General features: G+C 37.5%; 1 protein-coding gene across 3 annotated transcripts in view; it reads left to right on the forward strand.

Annotated features, from left to right (window-relative positions):
• Positions 1-26,401, forward strand: part of LOC150078460 (epidermal growth factor receptor kinase substrate 8-like) — a 234,340-nt gene that overhangs the window by 44,259 nt on the left and 163,680 nt on the right. The window contains exon 1 of one of the 3 annotated variants that reach the window (XM_090384183.1): positions 8,977-9,221. The exons of the other annotated variants lie outside the window; for them this stretch is intronic. The gene's annotated coding sequence lies outside the window, so the exon portion shown is untranslated. Of the gene's footprint in view, positions 1-8,976; positions 9,222-26,401 lie in introns of those variants that run through there. 3 annotated transcript variants of the gene reach the window in all.

The following is a 26,401-nucleotide window of genomic DNA, read 5'->3' on the forward strand; positions in this document are numbered from 1 at the left end:
ATAATTTTCTCCATCTAGCCGCGCGTGCTACTTGTGTCACTAACCCATAATGTATTATGGATGCGCAATAACAGTCCACATCCATAATAAGTTTCACAGTATATTCCATATATCATGGAATATATTAAAGTGATTTCGGGGTACCATCAAATATACTTAATTAAAAGCTAAAACCGTACACACACATTAAAACTTAGCAGCCATTTTGATTTGTTCTCTCTCTCTGTCTCCTTTTCCTGTTCCTGACTGCCAGGCTTCTTGAGTAATGCATCTCCTGATGTAACAGGAAGTCTCCCATTGTGAGCAAATTCCTTAAGATTTAGCGAAACGCTGGGTCATGATACGCAAAGAGTGTCATTACCCTTGAATGTAGTTATCGCTTCTGGTATGACACAGCCAGCTCGCTTGATTTACCGTCTTTTGCTGTACCGTGGTACGTTATCATGCTGGCGATGCACGAGCACATGCCGGACTTGCTCTCAAACTAGGTCGCTTATTCCCCAAATTCGGGTCTTAGAGTGATGGTTGCTATTTTTTTTATTTATTTTTTATTAATTATTTTGTAAAATTTCGTAAAACTATCTTTCTTAAAAGGCTCTTCCCATTTTTTTCTGCCGTATTGCTAATCGAGATAAAAAAGATATATTAAAAATTATTGAAAGCATAAATTATAAAACAGATTTTTTTTTATAATAAATTTTTCTGGGCCTTGGTGATGTTTCCTCAGTTTAGCACGGTTCTGATATTTCGAAGTAATTAAGGAATGGCACGCTCGAATTAGTGGTTAATCATTAACATAACTAAGCTGGGAGCATGGCCGTGTCAGGACTTAAGCGCTCAGTGGTGAAAAATAAAATGCAGCCCCTCCCCACTATATGAAAATGCGTCGTTGATTTTATTCATTTTGCCGCGCCTGAGAGCTTTCGCCTGAATACGGTCGTTTTTCTAAATTTTATTTATTTGCGAGGCTCATAATAACATATACTGTTTAATACGCATAATAATGCAATATTGGAAAAAAATCTGTTACTGGTGGCGAAAATGTGACACCCATCACGAACTAGCAAGAATGGCTGCTCGCTCATCTGTCAGAGACAGTTTTCAAAAGAAAAAAAAAGTTGCTTAAATGGGGTAAGTTAAATATCACTTTTTTTTATCTTTAAATACAGTATAACTTTTTTTTCTTCTAAATTGAAATAGGCAGCTTGGATAACCAATGATTGGACGCTAGTTTCAAGATAAAGAATAAGAGGATGAGCAAGCGTATCGAAATTTCCTAAGTGTTAGCACAAAGCTAATTGGACTCATTTTGAATGAAGGTACCTATAGACGGTGATTTTTTTGTCAAATTATTTTTTTGTGTGTAATAATTATTAAAAATGGCAACTAAACCGAAGGAACATATCAGCGAAGAAGTGCACACAGTTATTCAGTTTCTGTGGGAGAAAGACTCAGTCCCACGAAAACTCATTAAGAACGTGTATCTGTGAGATAATGGTCCAACATGTGCAGAATTTGTCTGGATTTTCAAAATGAACGGACAAATGCTGCTATATTGAAAATGTTACTACAGTATATTATTGTGAGTCGCTGTGGACGAGGAAGGGTTAACATATTTGTGGTCTTCGGGCCATGTTATCAAACGTCCATCATGTGCAACGCTTATACAGTGAGGAGGAAGGCCGGGAAACAGCTGCTCCCTGGTGGCAAAAACCGGGCCTGTTCCAGTAGTCTGTACTATAGCACAAAGTCCTGCATTCACTAGTGGGTGTGCCATACCAGTGGATGCCAGCAATCTCTTACTTAGGGTGCCCAATATTCAGTACCAGCAAAAAAAAAAAAAAAAAATAAATAAATAAATAAATAAAATAATAAATAAATGAATATTTGCAGTGTGAAGTATTTGATGTCTGACGGCCCCATGGGTTCCCCCCATCTCCGCGTTGTGTACTCTGTGTACCAGAGTGTCGTGTTACGTTGTTCCGTTGCTTATTTAGCCGTTGGGCCCTTAGTGGGGCCCCACTGCCTACACTTCGCCTCGAGGAGGCAGGTCCTACTGTATATTAAAAAAAAAAAACATCGCGATGAGTTAGAGTAGGGTAAAGGCTGAAAAAGGGGGGAGAAACAGGTCAGTAGGAACAGGCCCCACCAGGAAGAGAGAGGAGAAGACAGGGGGAGGAGAGAGAACCATTTCCCCCCTTTACCTCATGGTTTTCATACACCTACAAGGCCCTTGTTCTTCCCCCTTTTCCATACATCTGCTACGGTTGACTTTAAAAGGTTCAGACTTGTGCTATCATATGCAATGGCAAATTGCTGCTATGGTACAGACATTAAGCTTCTTTGAAACTCAAGATCCTTTTCGTGACTCATTCTGCTATTGCCTGCATACTTATCTTTTTAAACCTTTTATGATCTGCATACATCTCACTGGTACCGTTCACTACATTAGGAGGATTTTGTGAATACAATATTTTTTTTTTTACGGCGTAATTGTGTATATATATTGCGAAAGCATAAGGCGAAATCAAGATTACGCTTGGTGCGACTTTAGTATGTATGCGTCCTCATTTTAACTTGGGAGTGTGTCGGGGATAAATTCCAGCAAATGACCTCACTCTGGACAACTAAATGTTAAGGGAAGGGAAAAGCAGTTAGTGCAATCCTGAATTCACCTGCGGCAAAACCAGTTTCTATCCTTTAAAGAGTTGGTATACTGGAATCTCTTAAGCATAAACAAAAGTTGCAGGCGTCAGTGCTTCTCGATTTGTTAATTAAAGTTCCCCGGCAAGGGAAGAATTGCTGAAATATCACTTCAAGGACGACTACAATAACATCATCGATTAGAATGTTGGCTCCAGTTTCAGGATGCAGGTTTTAGGTTGAATTTCTAGTAATATTTCTAGTTTCGCACGATTTTTTAGATATTGACTGAGAAAGACGAGGCAGTGAAATGAAGATAATTTCAAATCATTTTACTTTTCTTTCAAAAATCTACAAGCTTTTCTGAATTCTCTTCGTGAACAGTACTTGTAAACAGTGCAAGTTTACAAACTTTACTGATTCTAGCTGATTTATAAATCTGACGTGTATATCGTTGAGGTGAAGCTAAACGTTAATGGTTCCACACAATTTCCGATATTGTTCTCTGAAATGTGTGCTTTTTTACACGGCATATTGGCGTTATGAAATGTGTACTTCATTCCTTTGACAAAGGTTATTATTACTTCATGTATTCACATTGTTTTTTAAAGCGAAGAGCATCTCATTACAATTAAACAGTGCACAGAAGTCAAGAAAATGTCCCATGATTTATTCCATGAATAAATTCTAGGGAGGGAACGAAATGTTTATGGTGATTTCGTCTCTTTGCTTTTTCTAGATATTCCAAGGATAAAAATATTTAATTGATAAACTTTAATGATGCCGACTACTAAATTATAGTCAGCTGCGTTCAGCTGACATTTTAGTAGTTAAAGCTGCTATTAGTGCTCGGGTTGTTCTGGGACGACGTTCCGTTCGTTCCTTGACTAAGACTTGTATGTACCGGTAATTTCATACAGGGCGTTCCGGTAATTATTCATTTCCAGTCCTCGAGCATGCTGGTAATAATTTCCAATCTGCGATCTGGTTATAAACATACAACGAGACAAAGCCATACCTATAGGTACTTCCGCATTGTTCCGAGACGCACCTAAAAGCCATGTTGGGTCTACTTTCGCCAGCTAGTACAATAATGGTTTTTGAATGCAAGGATGCGACTTTCTTTTTAAGCCAAAATGTAATCGCTGACATAAAACGGTGTACTGAATTATGATTGCCTAATATATTGATGAACGGCTTTAAGCAACTAGACATCTTACCACCCTCTGTCTTCTCCCACTTAACTATACTTTTATCCCTTGTAGCCACTTACCCTTAATACCATTCTGCTCCAATTTGTACAATAGTCTTCATGCGCAACAGTGTCAAAAGCTTTCCTGAAATCCAAATATATGATATCAAAATTATTTTTTGCATCCAGTTCCTTTGTAACCACATCATAATATCCTATCAAATTTGTCAGACAAGACTTTCCCTTAACAAACCCATGCTGTGTCTGAATTATTGCTGCAGTCTTGTCTAGATGATCCTGCAATGCATCTTTAACCAGTGACTCCATTATTTTACCCGGAACAGTAGTTAAACTAACTGGTCTGTAATTACTTGTGTCATCCTTCGATCCCCTTTGTGACTTGGGGATACATTTTCACATCTCCAGTCCGTGGGGCCCTCCCCTGAGTCCAAGGATGCTTATAGGTATATATAAGACCCTGAAGAGATTTAGTAAAATGAATGAGGGTGATATATTTTCATTAGCAGAAGGCAGAAGAACCAGGGGACACAAATACAATTTTCGGGAATAAAAGGTTAGATCTCATAAAGTTTACTTGCAGACAGCGTGTTGTAAATCATTGGAATGAATTGCCCGCAACAGTGGTCTAGCTTGATAGTTTGGTTAAATTCAAAGAGTAATTGGAGAGGCACTTTTTGGCAATGGGGAAGGTATGAATGGCAGATTTTTTTTGGCAGATCTAAATAAATAAATGTAGAAAAGTCCACTTTTCTTACATCTTTTAGCTAGTGTAGTATTAAGTTTTTTCATGAACAATAATGTAACTTGAACTGAAATATTTCGTTGCGCGTAAATCATTTGTTTTTTTATTACATGCATTTTATTATTTTAAAACCTTCTGACCTAAATTATTTATATCCTATTAATTAAAAAAAACTTAATTTATAACCAACACAGAAAATCACTGGGACCTGGGACTTAAAATATACGACAAATATGCTCAGCTCACAGGTGAAGAGTACATAATTAAAATATGATTTCAGAGTCCTCTTTTGAGGGTTTAATGCCGATCCTATAGCTGATATTCAATTCATTAACCAAAGTTAAATTTCATCAAAAAACACAAAAGGAAAAAGAGTTTCGAACTTCTTCAGTCTGCTTAGACGGCAATGAACGAAGAGTGACTTAGAAGAGACACAGAGGAATCCTCAGTTAAACGAAGTTCCAGGTGTTATTCGAGTCATCCAATCCAATAATCTTCACGAAGCGCTGTAAAAGTTTCCACTTCCTTGTGTCGAAATACATCAAGCTGAGCTACTAACCGAGACCTGGAGTGGGTAATGTAGCTTTCGCATTACACCTCTTCATGATAAAACTCGCATCGATGATGTGTCGTATATTTGCTACGCTTGAAGACCAGGTGTGGTCTTCAAGTCGTCACAGTTATTAAAATATATGTAATAATACTCTAAAATAATTTTATGATTTGCCATCAGTCTGTTCTCATTAACTAGAAGCTTTGAAAAATTTTAAACGAAGATTCCTAAATAAAAACTCATAATCGAAGCAAATGCCCACAAATTTAATTACTTTAAGCCAAAGAAAAACCATGTAGGGAAGGAGCAAAAGAACTCTTAACCAAAAGAAACAAAATAAAAATAATTCGTCTATAAAATAACTACATCCAAATAAAGGATTAAACCAAAATTAACAAGATTAGAACCACCAACTAATCTCTTCGTAACATCATCGACATTATGAAGAGGTTGGTATAAAAATTGAAAAGCAGAAATTGCAGAGGCTTTGAGGACTGTCGAAGCACAGTACACTGTTGCGAGTGTCCCGAGATCATTTAAACCAACTGCTTATTCACTGAAACTCTTGGCATGCTTCACTCTTCTGATGCATAAATCTTTTTCTTTTTTAATCAACTGTTGCGTGTTCATAGCATTTATTGGCTTTGAAAGATTAATACTAAAAGAAACAAAGCTTTCATAATTCATAATCAGCAGTAAGGCGTTGATAAAAATTTACTGTAAAAGACTCGTAACAAAGCTCACTCAGTAAACAAGACGGCCTCTGACATTTGGTAACTTCAGCTGTTTATTTTAGCCGGTTATCTAACAATACCATATCCAAACACTACTTCGTTTAAATTTATCAAGGAATTATCACTGAACGAAGTTTCTACTTTGCTCCAGGGCCACACCTCATGATTATACGCCACTTTTCAGTCCGAAATTCATGCAAAACTCGAAGATAAGATATTCGAAGGGTTAATTCATTCATTCTTCGCTACTGATCTCTCTTCTTTTATATCGATCCAATAAATAAAATTTTCACGATATCCAACTACGTTTACTGTTTCTCCACATCATATTGAACAGACATATAGTTACAGTACTGTAAAACTAGAAGCTCCTGATTGAAAGTCACCTTTCAATCAAAAGCTACTAGTCTTTCGATTAATAAAAATAATTTAGACTAATAAAGGCGTAAATATTAAACCATTGTTGTGGGCATGAAATGAGAATATCTTGAACTAATGTCAAAGTCCAGACATTTACCTTCCACAGATCTGAGGCGTTATCTCAGTTTTACAACTACACTCCTAGTAATTGCAGTTTACTGGAACTGTTTTCTCTCGTTTCGAAGTGTTTTCGCGTAATAAAGCAAATTTCTAATTCTTCTTCTACTTTCTTTTTATTGCTTGTTCAATGTTCCAATATGAATAAATATGATATAGTGCTGTTAAAAGGCCCGCGTGGATAGCACAGTTGGTGGAATCGCCGTCCTCCTCGCACCCGTGGAAAAGACCCGAGTTTGAATACCGTTAATGACGGGAGGAATTTTTATGGGCGTTTTTCAAAACGTGGCTGAGTTAGTTGGTCTCAGGAGAGGATAGCAGTGTACGAACCCACAAAAAACCGACTTTCCGGAATAAAAAAGCCATACCATCTTCAATAAAAGTTCCTCGTGTCATTGACGGAATTATGCCAAGACCTTTTTCACATGATATGAGAAGACTGATTATAAATCATTGGAGGAATGGTTCCGCGAGGAATCATTCCTCTAGTAGTAGTAAGGCTTTCAGCAAAAGGATATCTCAAATATTGTGAGAATTTACTCATCGTAGCACTTTAATGGGCGGGGGGGGGGTTAACCTCATTATTGATGAGAGTACTATCGGTTGTGTGCTAACGAGAGCATAACGTAGTTTCTCACTGCGATCCAACGTAAGATACACTATTCAGCAGCGTATTATGTCTATAAATTGCATGTGTTCTGTGGTATAATTACCTAATATCGATTTTGCTGGACGAAAACCCTATTTTCCGAGAGATAAAAACTTGCTGCCCTCGCCGAGACTGACTAACTCAGCCACGGAGATTAAAAAAAAAAAAAAAATCGCGTCATTGATGGGATCCGAATCTGGGTCTTTTGCACCTGGTGTGAAGATGACGGTGATTATTACCACTATGCTACCATCAGGACAATAAAAATGGAACATTTTTATGCGTTGTGTTTGCAGTGGCAGTTTTTCGGGCAAGGAGGAGGCGTTTACAGCGAGCTACTTCAATAATCGACAGATGCCAGAGCTGCAATTTTAGAGATAGTAATGCACAATATAAGTATTCCATTATGGTGGAGGGGAGGGTTATCTCAAATTATCTCAAGGTATATTCCCAGAGTTTCCGAAGGATAAATTGTAGCAAATATTGCTACACGGGGGAAATACATAGTTAGTAGTGGATTGGGTGTTTCGGTGAGAAGAAGCAAACAGGATATGGTAAGCTATGGAATGAATTTCGTACAGAATTATTGTATTTTCATATAGACTGGAGGAATTCTTAAAGGCCTCTTCAAGTGGGGCTGTAATTAACTAATCTCAGGGTGGGAGTACGATTTCGAATTATCCCACGTTTTTCAGCCAGCACAAAATGCGAACCTGCCAGTGAACATACAGCTGTAAAGGCCTAATACACAACAAAATATGGTCTTAGATATGGATGTGCTATATACTATAAATAATAACAACAAATCCTAGTAAAGAGCATTATTAACTTTATACAGTTTATATACGGTGCAGTCTCCTATCCATAGCTGAGTGATCAAACGCGGGGTACAACAGTACACGCGTTTCAGTTGACCGTGTTTCCCCCGGAGTATATATATATATTATTTTTTTTTATGAAAACCCCAAAACACGAAAGGTATCATAACCTATAGTACTTAGTGCATGGGATGAAGAAGTATGTGGGGGAGGGATACCAGAAACTTTGCTCTAGAGACTAAACATGGATATAAACAGAAAATTAATTTATTAGATTCCGACCTCAAGCGATATAAAACTGGAAGTGTGAATACAGAATATTCTCGTGAATTATTAATGTAAAATAAATGACGAAAGTACATCTGCTATCACGCGGCGCGTATCCTGCCTATTGGCCCATTCTGCGTTAAGACAGATGTTTCAGTTTATCATGTTAACAGGGCCGCCTTTACGCACAGGCAGGACACGCGGTTGCCTGGGGCGTCAAATGGAAAAGGGCGCCATTTTTTTAATGACGTAAGACCAAAAAATAACCTAGTTAGCGTTGATATGATGCACTAATTTCTTAACTTGTATAATGCCACTATTGACTACAGCTATAACTGTAACTGCATTGTCAAAATAATAAAATGCTGTGCAAGTTAAGCTATTACTGCATCCTATGAAAGTCAACTTTTTTTTTTGTTCTCGCTATGGGGCCCAAATATTTTTCTTGTGGAGATAAAATCTAGCGGCGGCCCTATATGTTAATAATAGTTTTTCGTAATATTTCACAGCACTTAAATAAAAACTAAAATAACAATATATATGTTGTTATTTCTCCTGTCTTTGTTAAATGAAGGCAATTTCGGTACCATACTGCTAATGAAAACGTACAAAGAGCCTTGGTGAACATGATGCTTCCTACTACCCCATTATTGCGTGGGAAGGGCTTCGTTTGTTTATGCTCCTCACAGGTGTCGTCTATAACCTGCCTACATTTGCTAGTGGATGCGTCCCGCTTGCTTCGCTGAATACTGCCTTCAGACACTCTTCCTCCCCCTCTCTACCCTTATCTGCAAAATTCATATCGACTAGAAGTAGCAGTCCGAACTTCGAGATGTATTATTAATCTTCTTTATTGATTGTGGTCGGTCTTAATCTTAGAAATTCAGTACATTTCCTTGTCCTGTCAAGTTGAAAGCGCTCTCTTTAATATACTTGTACATAACGACAGTTTCTTGATAAGATCGCAAGATGTGCGCTTTGTTTTGATTGCTGTACGTCCATGAAAGAGCTGAGTGGCGTGCAGCGCGTAGCGTCAGTGGCCACCTGTCTTTTTAAACTTGTGAGGTGAGTTCAGTATTTCTTTCTGCTGCTTGTTTTCATTCTGTTCTTTTTCTTTTACACCAGAACCGTATATTAGCCGACCGCTATTTATGAATTAATAATCAGCGATTCTTGGTTTTCTTTAATGAAGTTAAACTGGAATTGGCATTACACCACTAAACTTGATAATATTATCCACTAATATATACTAGTTGTTTTAAATTAAATTAATAAAAAAATTTCAGATAAAAGCCTACTATTTATAAATAGTGTAGTGTAAAACGACGAATTCAGTTTAACGCGCACCTACGGTGGGAGGATTGAAAGCCCCCACAAGAACGCTGTTTTATATTTCATAATTGTACTGAAACGTGTTGACGCTTTTAAAAGCTACTAATGTGGAATTTGAGCCCATCCCCCTAAAAATACATTTTCTGGGTGCGCAACTTGTTAATTTTTAACATCTCTTCGTATGCGAAAAACAGAATAGCTACGTACTGTTTTTGTAATTATTAATGTGTATGAATATGTCGGTATTTTCTAATTAAGTAAGCCTTTTTATTTCTACAGCGCATGTACATTTTACTGCTAATTAACCCTTCATACCATATGCCATCCATAACAGATATAGTCATAGAGTCATTAATATTCATCTCCTTAGTTCTATTACAGAATAAATATGAGTTAAGACATCAGAATAAAGCATTATTGGCTTTCTTTTGCTGATGCTGTGTATACCATGCTTTCTTGCATCATTTTCCACTATTATTGCTACTATAATCAGTGATAATAATGATATTAAAAGACTAAATAGCGATATGATATAAATAGAAAAAGCTGCGGATGAATGTTTATAGTAATAATTGTTACACGCAATATAAACAGATAAATGATAAAAATAAGAGAAAATGCAATGGCTTACATCCAGACTTATCTTTTGAAAGCTAAAAGTCTCCCCTTTGCCGAATTTATATTAACAGTTTGCTTTCTTATTTCCATCCGTACAGAGCACTTTGGGTAAATAATTCTCATATTTAAGGGTAGACCGATGGGTACAAGAAAGCGTAGAAAATGTTTCACGGGCTCTAATTTTTTTTCCCTGTAGGTATCTCTCACCGATCGAAATTTATCGACTGGCAAAACTGAACGGCGTTTATTTACACCAACAGAAAAAGAGGGTTATGTTCAGGCGAGTTAAGAAATACAGAAACGCAAATTTAAACAACAGAAAAAAAAATTAGGAAAAATTGGTGCATATAATACGTATAAAAAGATGAAAGTGCTTAACCTAACAATAATCCAAAAAGACCATATATGAGGCTTCATAGCTGGGAGATTTGTTGACCGATGAGTTAGATGCATAAGTTTGATTGCTAGGTTTTGACCTGGAGAGTCTGGTTAAAAAAAAATTGGGCAAATATGGGATATGAAAATGTCGGCATTTTATAATTAAGAAAGCATTTTTTTTTTTCGCCAAACTTTCCTTCTGTGAGCAGTATTTTTTATTCATTTATTTATTTTTTTTTAACTATCCAGTAAGCCTATTTTGAAATAATTGACGCGAACGGACGAAACAGGAGGTTGCCGGGAACAAAACCAATAGCTGTCTAGTTCTGAGGAGGTCACATGATAACCATGTGCACTAGAGGGAGACCCAGTGCAGAGGTTTATCAGAGTTTAATGCAGTAGAGATAAAAATAGAATTCAAGAATTATGAAATGGCTATCGAATAAAGATTTCCATCGCTGATTGAAAGCTGTCTTATCTTTCCATTTAATTTCTTTCTTTACAGAGATATTTATAAACAATCTAGCCGCTCGAGTTTTGCAGTCGCGCAAACATAATACAAATCCGCCTGCGAACACAGTACAGATAGTTGTAGTAGTAGCTGTAATGGAGGCATGTGATGCAAGAAAGCAAGCGTATGAGCTTATGTAGCATCAGCCAAAAAAAAAAAATAATAATAATAATAAATAAAAAAATAAATAAAAACCAATTTTACACATCCATACCTTCTAAAAGTTTCTCCAGTTCCTTCTTGAATTTATTTAAGCTATCAACTTCCACAACGACAGATCGAAGTTTGTTCCAGCAATTAACCACCCGCTCCCCAAAGGCAAATTTCCGCACATCTATTCTACAACTGTCTTTCTCAATTTGAATCTATGCCTCCTGAGGTTCGTAATCTAAGCAAGCAGAAGAATCCCATCAGCATTAACCAAGAAACCTTTAGGGAAAAGATCCACATAGGCGTGTTATAGAGAGCGTTGGTTCTTCACGCTGCTAACTTTGGCTGTGGTACCAACACAAAAAAAATCAAACTGCATATCATAGGTGGATTTATATCGAGCATGTAAAGGAATGTAACCGTGTGGCATTAGACATTGCAGACACACAAATTATAAATAATTATAATTAGTTTAAATGTATTTTTAAAGAGAGCCAGCCGACCGGGCTAGCTGGGTGGGTAAAATGCTTGCCTGGCAACCCAAAGGTCGCGGGTTCGAATCCCGTCTCGGGCTTGGATCAGAGTAAAAAAATGCAAAAACCTTGGGAGGTGCATTATGGCCACAGAAGCCGATGCGCCAACAACTAACAAAAAAAAAAAAAAAAAAAAAAAGACAGCCAAGGAAAAAAAAAAAAAAAAAGTGGCCAAGAACAGTTTCGTTTCAATGCATGGATTAAACAACAGGGGATGAAGGTAGGTAGCTGATTTGCTTCCATAAACAGCAGTTGTTAAATTTATTGTGTTGCAAAGAAAGGTCAGGTGAATAAAAAAAAACACTGAAGTATTCTAAAATAAAATACAAAATAATATTTCCACAGAAAAAGGAGCGCTAAGTATTCTAAGAAAGACTATAAATGCAACTTATTGGGATCTGGAATAAGATCATGTGATATTCTTGCCGACAACAACAAAACAGGAAATGAAGCTTGAGATATCAATCAAGACGGAATACCCCCTCTACGTCGACTTAATTTGTCGGCAACGATACTAATTTTAAATCGACATAAAGGGAAACACTGTCTGGGATGAATTTAAGTTTCATTTCCTGTTTTGTTGGCGTCGCTAAGAATATCACATTAACAATAAATATTTCTGCTGTTGTTGAAATATGCCTTCATGCTAATGACTTGACCATCTCATGCCACTCTCAAATTATAAGCTGCAATGTACGACAATCTGAACTTTCAGTCAATAAAGTAGATCTTTAGATTTCGCACAATGGCCACAGTCATCTGATACATCACTTTCTTCTCGTGGGCAAAGATGTATACACCGTCATATTTTTATTAACTTCTTACTATAAAATTGACAGGGCTACACCAAATTTATCTGAGTTATTATCACCACATCACCTCATTGAAACGGTGATAACTTGATTGGATACTTCACTTATTCGAAACAAATTCACATATATGATGTACCGTCATACTTTTCAATATTATATGAACAGTTCCAATATGGAATTGCAGCTCTTGCACAGTTAAAGATAACAATAAAGTAAAATCTGCGGATCACGTCCAAAGCACACTACCATCGCAGAATTTCATTGCTAGAACCATACATTCTGGATAAAACCGTTCTTAGGATATACGCCACACCCATTGTCCATATGATCCGTATTGTACAGCAAAATACATTTAAAATCACGTTCTGGCACTGCTGTAATCTTCAATGCTTCTGCACTAGAATAGGCAATGCATACCGGTAGATGGTTCCAGCTTGCAAGCAGCTGGGCAACCTATTTTGAAGTGTTTTTCTGGTTTTTGTTGGTTCAAGACTTAGTTCTACCGAGTGTTTCTGGACTCGGGCGCCCAAGAGGAGCACAGTGGTTGCAATCAGCATCCTTCACCCTGTGGAAAAAGTTTAAGTTCGAATTCCGTAAATCATGCGAGTAACTGGAACTTTTATGGGATTTTTTTTAAAGACCTGAATGAGTTAGTTGGAAAGGACAGTATGCCCCCGTCTCCGGAAATCTCAGGTCCAGAAAGCAGGCAACCTGCCCAGAGAACAAACATAATACACGTGGATGTATGGGCTTTGGTTTGATTAATTCTAAAATTGAAAATGGAACAATGTGTCCCTCTACTGAACTCATTAAGGTGCCTACCCGATTTCGTTTAAACTGGTGACATGCTCTGGCGGTTATAAATAATGATCTGCTGGTTAGAGTTGAACATTGGTTGTTACCTTTTCTTTTCCATTCCATTCCACTAGCGTGCGATGTTTCGAGTAGATTTCGGGTATTCTACTCTTTTCTATCACATTAATAACTGTCAATTACTGTGCATGCCTCTTATATCCTGCTTTTAATGGTACCGCCATCTACCTGTCATGGGACCAGCGAATTAATAATTACTTCTAAGGAGTGATATGTCCCAATACATATACCAGTATATTGCTGGATTGTGTATGCACAGAGGTGTTATAAAACCGTTGATCATTTTAAAAAAATGTATAACTGAAAAATGAAGCCCCATAGAAAAATATGGTATTGATTAAAGCATAAACCAATAGTACTGTATTGGTTTACGCTTACAGATCAGTCTGTAAGGTAGACTATTTTTTTTTTTTTAATTAGAAAACAGGCCATGAGCGTTGGGAAACATAATGTAAAATATTTTCTTGCAACACCCAACGCACCATAGTTAAAATAAAATAAACTTTAATATACTAAAGTGGAATAGTAAAAACTTAGTACAAATACTAAATAGCACTCGTAAAATGACTTTCATCAACCGGTGAAATACCACCACTTTGCTTATTGAAGGCTTGAAGTGGTGAAACCCATGTTTAGTCTCTAGAGCAAAGTTTCCGGCATCCCCCTCCCCCCCATACTTCTCCTTCAACCCATGCACGGTACTAAGTACTGTAGGTTTTGATACCTTTCGTGTTTGGGGTTTTCATTAAAAAAAAAATCATTAAAAGCGCTAAAACACAGTAGCTTTCGAGGCGAGGTGCCTCTTCTTCTTCTTCGGTTTGAAATAATGCACGGCATACTGGGTATAAATAAATTCCTATGACACATGATTAGTATGGGCATGACTGGGTGGGCTCGCAAAAAATAGTAACCCAATTTTTTTAAAATTTTGTAAAATGGCGAACTTGACACTGTTGACTAATAGTGCACCCAGGAGTTTTCTTTGGAAAAGGCGTTGAGGGTTACAGGTACTGCTAGGGAAAATTACTTTTCTGTTTTTTAATCGAATTCCTGAGTTGGGGCTTGTTGTCACTCGCCTGTATTGTTTTTTTTTTTTTTTGTTTTCAGAAAAAAAAAAGTAGTTACAAATGCTGCCTTGAAGGAAAAGTGATTTTTTTATATCAAATATAGTATTAGTGGCAAATCATGCAAGAAAGCAAGCTTATAAAGTATCGGCCAAAAAAAAAAAAAAAAAAAAAGAATACACCTCCCACATAACCTGGCCATCCCCTCCAATAGTTTATCTAGTTCTTCCTTGAATTTATTCAAAATGACCGCTTCCACAACAACAGATGGAAGTTTGTTCCAACAATCAATCACCTGCTTGCTGAAGGCAAACTTTCAGACGTCCGCCCTGCAATCACACTTTCAGTAGTCTGAGCAAGAGGAAGAATACCATCAGCATTGAGCTTGCTTGCTTAATCTATTCAAAGCCTTAACATCTTAAACAGATCACCTTGCAGGTGCCTAGTATCCAGATGCGGAAATTTGCAGAACTGAAGCCTTTCTTGGTAAGACCACCCTTTTTCCCTTCTCCGGATTTGTGCCAGCAGCTCTACATCCTTCCTAAAATGAGGCTTCCAGATCTGTATGCTGTATTCAAGATGCTTCTTAACCATTTTCTTGTACAGTGGGATGATCGCCTCCTTATCCCTGCTACAAAGTTCCTGTATATCATTGACAAAACAATGTGAGTTGTTCTGGCAACCTGTCTGTACTGTCCGGAGAACTACATATCCGACTGCATAGTTCTCTCCTCCTCCAGGTCTTTTTCATTTTTCACTACCCTGTGTGTAGTAACACACAGTTGGTACGTTAATCTGCAATTACTGTAACCTATATGCGGTACTTTGTATTTTGTCAATGTTTAACATTTGACATTTCTCAGCCTATCTGTCTAATTTTTCTAGATCGTATTGTGGTAGCTTACCTTGATTGCAGTTAGTAACCACCACACCAACCTTTGTATCACTGCAAAGTCAGACATTAAGCCTGATATACCATCATCAATATCATTAATAAATATAGAAAACAACAATAGTAATACACGAATTGGGATTTTTATATATTAAGTTTGTCCATTTTGCTGGTATCTTTGGGTAAGATGAGGGCATTACATATTTGACCAGGGGTCGGCAACCTGTGGCCGGCGAGCCGCATGCGGCTCTTTAACTTTTAGCCCATATGAAGCACAATTTGAAATGGAGTTAGAGGACTTAAAAATCAAGGACACGAGGAGCACAAGACTAAAATGCCTTAAAATTGAAATTGAGGATTTGGAGAGGCAAAAGGCTGCCCTTGCAATTCTACACAAATGGACGGTAATAGATGAGTTGAAAAAGCAAGACCAAATTGTGTTCGATGCTTGGAGTAGCTTACCGGACACGTATATAAATTTGAAAATATTTGCGTTTGGACTTCTGTCAGTTTTTGGTTCGACGAATTTATTTATTTATATACATACACATTTCTCACACACAGGGCACACAGATCCTAAATAAAGGTGAGAACACTAAGAGCTACAGAAAATACAAATCAGTAATAATTAATACAAAACTAGAATTAAAATATATACAAAATTTAGATTAAGAAAACAGAGTAAGGAGCAAATTCTTATAGATAGATGGATTAACTGTAAAATCGATGTTGTAATTATTCAATACCTGAAGGAAACGAAACAGAGGACTACCAAGTAAGTGGAAACAGGCAATGAGAAATTAATTTTATAACGAGAATTCAAATGGGGTATAGCGAAAGGTATTTGTTAAAGAAGAGATGGGGAACCGATAACAGAGTTTATGATATTGTAGACAAAAAGAGACCCACGGAGTTGTCTGGAGTACAGAGGAACGATTCTGAAGTGATGACAAAGAGCTCCATAGTTTCAATGGTGAAAGGCAAGGCTATTTCGAAAGCGTAAGAATTTAATTTGAATTCTCTCAAGTCTGTTGTGGGACAAAATAATATCACAATAATCAAAAATGAGAAGAATAAGCTGCTTGTAGAGAATAATTATAACTTTGTCACTCTTGAAAATATAGGAAGTACGCTTGTATTAATCCAAGAAGTTTAGAACTCTGAGATATTACGTGTTCAACGTGGGAAGAGGGATGACGGTCAGATCGAAAGGGGATACCTAAATCCTTGAACATATCAACACTTGCAATTATAGAGTTTCGAATATAATAATCAGTAAATACAGAGGGTCTAACTGCTTGATTCGAACGAAAACGACATAATTTACATTTTAATGGGTTTAGAAACAAGTTGTTTTTCTTGAGCCAGAGTGAGAGGGAATCAAGACAGAACTGGAGTTCATCGCTGCCAGTTGAAGAATAAATAACTTTGTAAAGTTTAATATCATCTGTATAGAGTTGCCACTCAACATTAACGGACTGAAATAAGGTTGACAGATCATTAGTATAAACAATAAAGAAGAGTGGACCCAATGGTGAGCCTTGAGGAACACCTTGAGAAACAGTACACGGAGTTGATAAAGTACCATCAATTATTACTGATAGTTTACAATCTCTGTGCAGTGAATCAAGCAAATCTAGTAAAGTGGATCGAAGGCCATAAGATGAAAGCTGGAACAGCAGAAGAGTTATGTGGGCAGAGTCAAATGCATGTGAAATATCAAGGAAAAGCGAATCGATTTGGTTTCCTTTGTCCAAATTAGTTTGTAGGAAATGAGAAAACAAGGCAAGATTTGAAACGGTTGATTTCCTCGGAAGAAAAGCATACTGATAATTATTGATGAAAGGATGAAGATAGGAACTAAGATATTTATAAAGTAGGAGTTCAAAATTTTTCCCAACTGTATTCAGTATAGTAATAGGTCGGTAATTATTAGGCAATTAATAATAGGTCGGTAATTTCTGCGGGCAAATATTTTCGAACATGAACTATATTAAAAATAAATCAAGACACCGTCTGAACAGTGCGAATCTCTCAAGATGAAAATTACGGCATATTCGCCTGACGTCGAGAGACTCGCTCAAGAAGTCCAGCCGCAAAAGTCATAAATTCGTACCTAATTGGATGTTTGTTACGTGTTTTCACTATTAATAAATAATGTTTCAAAATACTGTATATATATTTTTAATAAAACGCCTTCCCACTCTATTCCATTTCTTAATAAACTCACCCCCCATCCTCCCAGCTTCAACTGAGATGCGACTCTTCGGATTGCGTTTTTTTTTTTTTTTTAATTAGATCAAAAATGGTTCTTCACTCAAAAGAGGTTGCCGACCCCTGTTGTTGACTAATAGTGCACTCGGAATTTTTCTTAGGGGGAGAGGGTTGCCGAGGGTCATAGCCACTGCTTTGGCCTAGAGAAAATTATTTTTCGTTTTAATGTTTTAAAACATAAGTTTCAGGTAATGCAAAATCTGTATAAATGTACCCTTGGTTCTGGGGAGGATCGTGTAGCAGATCTATTGACTGCAAAGGTGATGAAAAAAATTAGATAAATATAAATAATAAGAAACCTACTACTGTTATGCTCATAATATTTTAAACTTACAAAGAAAATAGTTGCACTAGCTACAAAAAAAAATTCTTGGAATGTACCTTCTGCCTCTTGCACAGTTGATGTCTTCACTTACTTGCGCATAGAATTTTATTACCGATACTGGAGACTACTGTAAAAATTCCATGAACTTAAGCTTTCTCATTGTGCGTTGAGAGTGTCGAATAGGGGTTTGCCAGGTGATCTCCTGAGAAAAACCGGATATCAGTTTCACATAACCGTACCTCCGCTACGTTATCAACAGCATTCCGGTTTCGCATTTTTGTCAAGTTTGATACAAAAAGAAGTTCTCATTGGAAGGGGATAGATTATACTAAGAAATTAAAGTATAATGGAACTAAACTTAAACTTAATCTACAACTTGTAATTTAAATATGATTGTACAGCTCTTTTTTTTTTTTAAGAGAAAATATCTTTCGCATCCAAACTATTGAGAGTTAAAAGAAAAGAAACAGGATAATATTTTACTACCGGGTAACAGGACAGGGCAGTTTTTTTCGCGTCTCGATGACTGACAAATGATGCGTCTTCCGCGTTTGGGATTCGGTTCTGTCGCCGTGAACAGTTCAGTCGCCGAAATCAATTCCACCGCCGATAAACAAAGTTGGGTGACGTCACTGTGACGTAGTGAGAGTCACCTGCGTAGAATCTGTTTATATTAAAGTAAACTTAGGTTAGAGTTAAACTCAGGAAAACTAAGTTACTTTCAGTTATTATTATTTATTTTTTAAACCTTGCGCCATCCAATGAACTTGTGAGCAAAATTAGTTGACTCTAATACAAGCTAATTCTCTGGTAATGACTTTATAAATCAGTGTGGCTTTACTTTTTTTAAGGGAATTTGTTGAAGTTATTAAAATTATTTAAAATTACAATATATGGGTTATGCAAGGGAAGGATTGATGTGACTCCTTTATTTGCACAAGATATTTGCAAATTATTAATGTTACTTAAATAAAAAAAAAATAATAAAAATGTTAAGTTAAAAATGTCATGATATTAATTGTGGATAGTAAGGCTTCGGAAGAATAGATATTTCAGTACTGCAAATCTCTCTTCCAGACTTACTTTTTTTTTTGTCCACCATAAGGAAGATACTGGTACCCGTATAGTGTACATGTTATTGCGTTTAAACCAGACATCAGATGCAACAACTTACGAAGTTGACAGTTAAGTTACAAGTTATTATTTTTGGTAACTTTTAACCCTCCTTCCCCAAGTAACGTAATAAGATGGAAAAATCATGTAAAAGTAAGGAATCCACGTTACACGAATTCAGAAATTACCCTTATATTGTAGTATTTAAAATAACTTTTATAACTTTCACCACCAACATTCTTAACAACGCTGTCTTAATGAAAAATTATCGATTCAAGGAATCGATTAAATTTAAGGATTGATTTATAAGATCATTATCAGAGAACTATCTGGTAATGAAATCAGTTAATTTTGAGTTTCATGAGGCTTTTGCCCTAAAGTTCCTTGGATGGCGTAAGATTTAAAAAAATATAATAATAAGTTAAGTAGCACACACAAGCACCTAGCTGGGTAGTTAACCGAATGATAAGTCACCCAGCGTTTCTTACTCAAGGAATCGCATATCTAAGGCTAAAGACCAAAATACAAGAAAAGCGGCGAAATACAAGCCGATCACCTCTCTCCCAGCGACGTTCAAGGTCCTGACCAGCTACATACCCAAGACGATATCAGATCACTTGCAGATCAGAACATCATGACCGAACAGCAGAAGGGATTCAAGCGAATAAGTAAAAGATGCAAGGAGCAATTAACCATTGATGCCACAGTTACAGAGCAAGCCTACAAGAAAGGCGGCAACCACTACACTGCCTGGCCTTCATATTACCTCAAAGCCTTCAACTCTATGCTTCATAGCTGGCTGGCTAACAGAGACTCTGAAGATTTACAAAGTCGATTCAACAGCCACAAACTTTTTCGAAACAACCATGGTGAAACGGAGTACCATCATCAAGATCGAGAACATCACAACTAGATCGAGAACATCACAACTAGATCGATCCACATCAGAAGAGGAATCTTTCAGGGAGATGCCTCGAGCCCACTGTGATTCAGCAATGATATGATATCAGGATGGAATTTGGTCTAGACAAATGCAAGACCCCCAGGATTGCATTAGGAGGAAGTGGATCAGTCGAAACTATGAGCTACAGACTGGAAAGAGATCGAAGCGATGACAGGGAGAGAGAGACTTACAAATACCTGGGAATGATGCAGGCTCAGCATTTAGAGCACAAGGAGCTTGAGGCCTGCCTAACAGAAAAATACCATCAGAGACTCAAAAGCCTGCTCAAAGCAAAGTTGAACAGAGGGAACACAGTTAAAGCCATAAACACCTACAGTATATAGTCCCAGTGCTAACATACTCTTTCGGGATCATAGATAGGACTATCACCGAGTGGAGGATATCATGAGAAAAGACAAGGACAATGATGATCAACAGCCGCCAAAACCACCTGAAGTCAATCGTAGAAAGACTGACAATAGCTAGGAATATTGTTGTAGGGTTTTAGGAGCATCAGCGACTAAGAGCATTTGCTTCGTGTATATTATCTGTAAATTGCGTGAGTTCTAAGGTTGATTTTCTGTTTGTAGGACTAAAAACCTGAGTTTCCGGGAAGTAAAACCATGCTACCCTCGCCTGAGACTGACTAACTGAACCACATTGTGAAAAACGCCCATAAAAATTCCTCCTGTCATTGACGGGACTCGAATTCTGATCTCTTCCACCCGGTGTGGGGAGGACGGCAATCTTACCAAATATGCTACCCACAAGGGCAATAGCTGGAAAAGAAGAAGGAAAGGACTTGATAGACCCCATCGAGCAACAGAAGACAGCGATAGCTAACCTGAAGGATTACTTCCAGAAAAACACAGCACCCCCGGTACCAGGAACTACAGAAATTCGTAATCTTGAACACTTGTAGGATAGTTAGGGGCACGCCGTCTACGTGTGCAATGTGTGCGACGCACACAGGCGCCAGGAGGCCAAAGGTAAAATTCGTTGCAAAGTACTTAAAAAAATAATTCGATGGCGCCTTATTTCATGACATTATGAATCTAAAAATTAAAATAGTTGATAATTAATAACTTTAATAAAATTAATAGTGATAATTTTGGGGTGATTTAGAGAGAAATTATGTTAAATTTTAGAATATTATTTTCTGATGTTTTTAATTAATGGGACGCCGTATAAATTTTTGCACACTCCAGACGCGCTTCTGAGGATAGTCAAAGAGTTCCTCGACCAACAGTAACACTAGACATAACAACCACCCTGTGCATTTGGTACCAGTCATGGGGTGGAATACCCCATCAGGGAATAATAATAATTGCAAGGAACTTGGTCACCTTTTGTGAAATAACTTAAAGGTTGCTTCTAAAATCTTTATTTTTAGATTAAAGAATGTTTTCAAGTATTTCTGTTATTTAAAATGCATGTTGCGTTCCCTCATTTTAAATAAATTATATGCTTCCTTGGATGGGCCAAGTTTAAAAAATACGAGGAGCGGTACGAAAGTAATGATCCCCATTTTTTACATCATCAATTAACATCAATTAATTCTCAATCATTAATAAACACACTGTTATTTTTCCACAAAGCATCTTCTTTTTCTATGCACTTCGGCCATCTCTGAGTCAGACGCTGTATTCCAATGCTGTAAAAATCCTTACGCTTGCTCAGAAGGGCTTCGCGAACACTGTGCTTGAGCTGGTCGTCGTCCACAAAATGGGTTCCACGGAGTACATCCATCAGGGAGCCGAAGAGGTGATAGTCGGAAGGTGCAAGATCCGAGCTATGAGAGGGGTGAGGAAGAACAGTGCACCCCATTTTTGCAATGGCCTCAATCGTGCGCATACTGATGTGGGATCGTTCGTTGTCATGGAGAAGAAGAACCTCGTTAAGGTTTTTGTCCGGTCGAACTCTACGGATGTGGGCTTTCAACTTTTTCAACGTTTCCACATATAGATCTGAGTTGATTGTGGTGCCATGCTTCAAGAAGTCCCCAAACAAGACCCCATCTTTGTCCCAAAACACTGTAGCTGTGACTTCACCAACAGAAGGCTGTCTTTTGAACTTTTTGCGCGATGAATTTTGATGGTGCCAATCCATCTACTGTCTCTCTTCGTTTCAGGGTCATATCGGTGGACTCGAGTTTCGTCACCTGTGACAATGCATGAAAGAAAACCTCTCCTTCACTCTCGAAGCGCTGGAGAAATTCCGTACAGATGACTTTTCGGGCTTCTTTGTGCTCATGTGTCAGAATACTCGGGACCCGCCGGGCACAAACGTTGTTGCAGCCTAGTTCCTTTATGATGGTTATCACAGCAGGTTTCCCTATACCTATTGCATCGCACAATTCGCGTGTTGTGATGCGGCTGTCCTCTTTGATCAGTGCATCGATTCGGCTGTTGCTACTGACGTTACTGGACGGCTGCTTCGAGGTTTGTCAACAATGTCATTTTCCCCACTCTTAAAGTGTCTTACCCAACGTCTAACTGTACTCACATCTACAGTATTATCACCGTAAACATTTTTGAGACGCCTATGGATTTCGACAGGTGTCACTTCTTCCTTGGTAAGAAATTTTCAATCAACACTCTTTGCTTGATATGTATATCTGTAACATCCACCATTTTGAATTGTCCGTGTGCTGCACTCGATCAAGACCGATCACAGCGGTAATCAGCATGGTGAAACTAGAGACTTCTAGTGACCACTCAGTGACACACGAAATTATCTACGGCGCCACATTTAAAAACCAAAAATTATGAGGCATTACTTTCTTAACGGTCCTCGTACATACATACACGTGTGGGTGTATTTTTAACACATTTTATGCAAATACCACTTGCTTACACTTATATGTGAACTTCGTTTTTTGTCTTAATTTGTAAACGTATTAGTATTAGAAGTGACAAATTGATGCAAGGAAGCAAATTTATACAGCATCAGCTAAATAAATAAATAATCCCGCCTTACATTCTTTCTAACAGTTTGTCTAATCCATCCTTCAATTTATTCAAACTAACCATTAACCAAAAAAGCTATGCTAGGATGTATTCCGATTTTTTTTAGCACCCTTTTCAAATTTGTTAATACTTTTCTTAAAAAGTGAAGAAGAAGATAAAATTACCTTCTTTAGTTCCTGACATAGAATTGCTATGTAATATTAAAACAACTTAGTTATTTAAAAGCTATCAAGTGCACATAAGAAATTACCTATTCTTATAATATTAAATACTGAAAATTTATTCGTGTTTTTCGTTTTTTATATATGCGTTTATATTTTTGGGCCTGAAAAAGGATATTGAATAAGAAAAGCGGGTCCTCGCTAATTAAATTTGAGAAACGCTTAAACAATCTGGAAGACGCATCATTACAAAAAAAAAAAAAAAAAGAAAACAAAAGAAAAATAAAAAAATAAAAGTTACTTCGTTATAAAGATTCATCCATCAATAGAAATTGAAACAGTTGAAACTATTATTTCTGTGAGAATAATAAAAAATACAGTTATATAAACAGCAACAACGGTTGCAAAATTTTTCGTGCTACAAAATTTAGACAAACATACTGAGTAAGCATCAGACATTTACATGTTCAGTATTTGCTCAACTTGTTTATCGGACAGTAAGCTGAAATACCGGACTGTTTGGTTCAAAATCGGACATCTGACAACCCTAACGTTGAAACGTGCGTATAATTTCAAAAGTTCGTAACATTCAGAGTTACAAACTGGGTGTTTGGTAAGCATCTTTGGGCGTTATGATTACCGATTACTTACAGTTGCGTTGCCACGCCTTGATTCCACATGAAATACACCTTACCCCCCTGTCGCTTAATCCCATACAAAGAAATCCATTGGTGTCAAGGCCGAGAATTTTTTGTTTGTACATTTGCTTATAGTATCAATACAAAAATAAACTCCGTGATATGAAAGTAAAGAGAGGGTATTGTAAAGAATACTGTATCTCTCTCTCTTTCTTTTTTTTTTTTTTTTTGCATTCAACTGCATACAACTATAGACAATTACAAATTGAATAGTGTTGCAGAAGTCCTCAGTAGTCCTACAGGTGGTTACTTGGTTACAAAAATGTAGGTACAATACTTAAAACAGTTACAAAGAATAATTAGGTAAGAATGTAATTATAAGCCATGTTTTGGCATTCCACAAAGTCGATAGCACCCTTTTCTTTTTCTGCTTGAGAAACATTTGACTGTTTTGTTACCATTGAGCTCTGTGATATTCTTGTTATGGGACGCTACAAAAGTCTTGCACACCTGGCTACGGAGGCGCCTTTTGTTCTAGGAGCCGCCTATACAAAAACACACACACACACAAAAAAAAAAAAAAAATATATATATATATTCTCCCAGTCCCTCCTTCCCCATCTTCTTCCTGCTATACATCCACTCTCCTTTGCTATATTTCCACGGGCTTCCCCAGACCATCAGTTCTGGAGACGCCCAGCAGGAGCTAAAAGATGAATCTGGCCACAGGGAGCAATCAAATTCGTGTTTGCCGCCCACTGGTTGCTAAATCGCCTGACGCCGGCCACTCAACACAACAACACCAAAAAAAAAAAAAAAAAACATCACAACTTCACATATTCCAACTACTGTACACACAAACACACAAATGGCCGGCGATGGCGCTTACCTCACCACAAGATGACAAAGCGGCGAATGGAAGGAACCCTAGAATCCGCAAAAAAAAACACTAATAATATAGGTATTTCTATCAAATAAATGTAAAATCGATGTCCCGCACTGGAATAATAAGAATCTTGTCCCTTTAAATAAGTGCACTACTAATTTTAAACAAATATCAATAATTTTTAAGTAATAAAGAAATCCATTTCGCCGGTCTCAAAAAGCGATCTGTTTACCATAATTTCGACGGCGGAGTCCCGAATTTTGTCTTGTATCGAAGAATTCGACAGACGTGTAATTTCCTTTTCCTGCTGGCAGGAGCAGCAGTGCGTAGCACACGCTTCTTGATTAGACCGGGGTTCGAACCCGTGACCACCAAATATGGAGGATGCGGAAAGGTCAGGGAATGACCACCGCATATCCCCGGAGCAATATGGCCTTAGTTGCTAATGCTCCTAAAAACCAAATAACAAACAAACAAAACTAAAACAAAAGTTCATCTCCGCCTCGTTACTCTGTTCGGTTTTTACAGACTCTGTCAAGATAAGGCCAGTGTGTATCGTGTAAAAAAAAAAAAAAAAATCATTCCATATAGGAATATCCCATGGTGGATGAAGATAGATGAAAAGGAAGGAGGGAAAGAGAGAGAGTTTTTCATTCCGCACGGGAGAAAGTGATAAGAAAACAAAACTGTGTTTGTGAGCTTATGTGTGTGTTCTGTAGCGTGATGTGTTTTGGCCTTTTGGCTACCTGGAAGCAGTGATCACCTGGATGACTTCCTCCAGGTACTCGTCCCTAGCAGAAGGAGGGCAAGGTCTCCCCTACTATCTGCACGCCCTCCTCCCTAGGGAATGAGTTCCCAGGGAGGAACGAAAAACTTGTATAAGATGAAGAGAGGGAAGGAGTAAAGAGGAGGACTATCCCTGCCCAGGGAATTCCCAATCCAGGATGGATTGCTAGAACAAGAACGCAAACCAAAAAAATAAAATAAAATAAATAAATAAATAAAATATATATAATAATAAATAAAATAAATAAATAAAACATATAGGGTGAGAGAGGAGCTTTCCTGGTCTGGGGAGCCCCCAGCCCAGGTCAGAACGCGAAAAAAAAAAAAAAAAAAACTGGAGGAATATAGTGATAAAAAGAAGATGATAGTTAGAGGCATCCCCATAGAAGTAGGAAGGAGGAGTTGTTAAAGTAATAGAGTAGAGCGTTCTTAGTTGTCCTAGGCTTGAAGAGGGCATTAGCATACTTACAAAAGGCTGCATAATTAGTGTGAGTTACAATCAATTCCGGTGCTTCATCTTGGGTGTAGCAGCCAGTCTCAATTTCAAGTCGTGTCCAGGTGTCCACGTATAGATGACAATCATACATCAGGTGGCCCCAAGATTCCCTGTTTACACAGTTGCAATCTGGGCTGTCTGTGAGGCCCATGCTGTGGAGTTTTTCAATGACGCTACCATGGCCCGTTAACAAGAAAATGGCATGGAGCCCTGGAGTGAACCATTTAGTGTGGGTTTAGCAGTTCTCAGCTACCTCTAGTAGGAATTTAGGGGTAATTGCTCCATGCTGTGTGTTGTTCCGTTTTACTGCCACCTGGAAACTAACAACATTCTTATTCTATTCAGATCCTGTTTAGCAGGATCTGAGTGGTGAGGTCTATCTGGATGTTGTGAGCATTGTCCTGTAAGTGCCTTTTGTGGAAAAACTTTATCTGGTGATAAACGACTTCCATATCAAGAGGAATCTTGTTGTTGTTGTTATTTTGTTTTTT

The sequence above is a fragment of the Mastigoproctus giganteus genome, chromosome 11 (assembly GCF_048544385.1).
Source record: "Mastigoproctus giganteus isolate SK-2022 chromosome 11, ASM4854438v1, whole genome shotgun sequence".
In the NCBI taxonomy this organism is placed as follows: Eukaryota; Metazoa; Arthropoda; class Arachnida; order Uropygi; family Thelyphonidae; genus Mastigoproctus; species Mastigoproctus giganteus.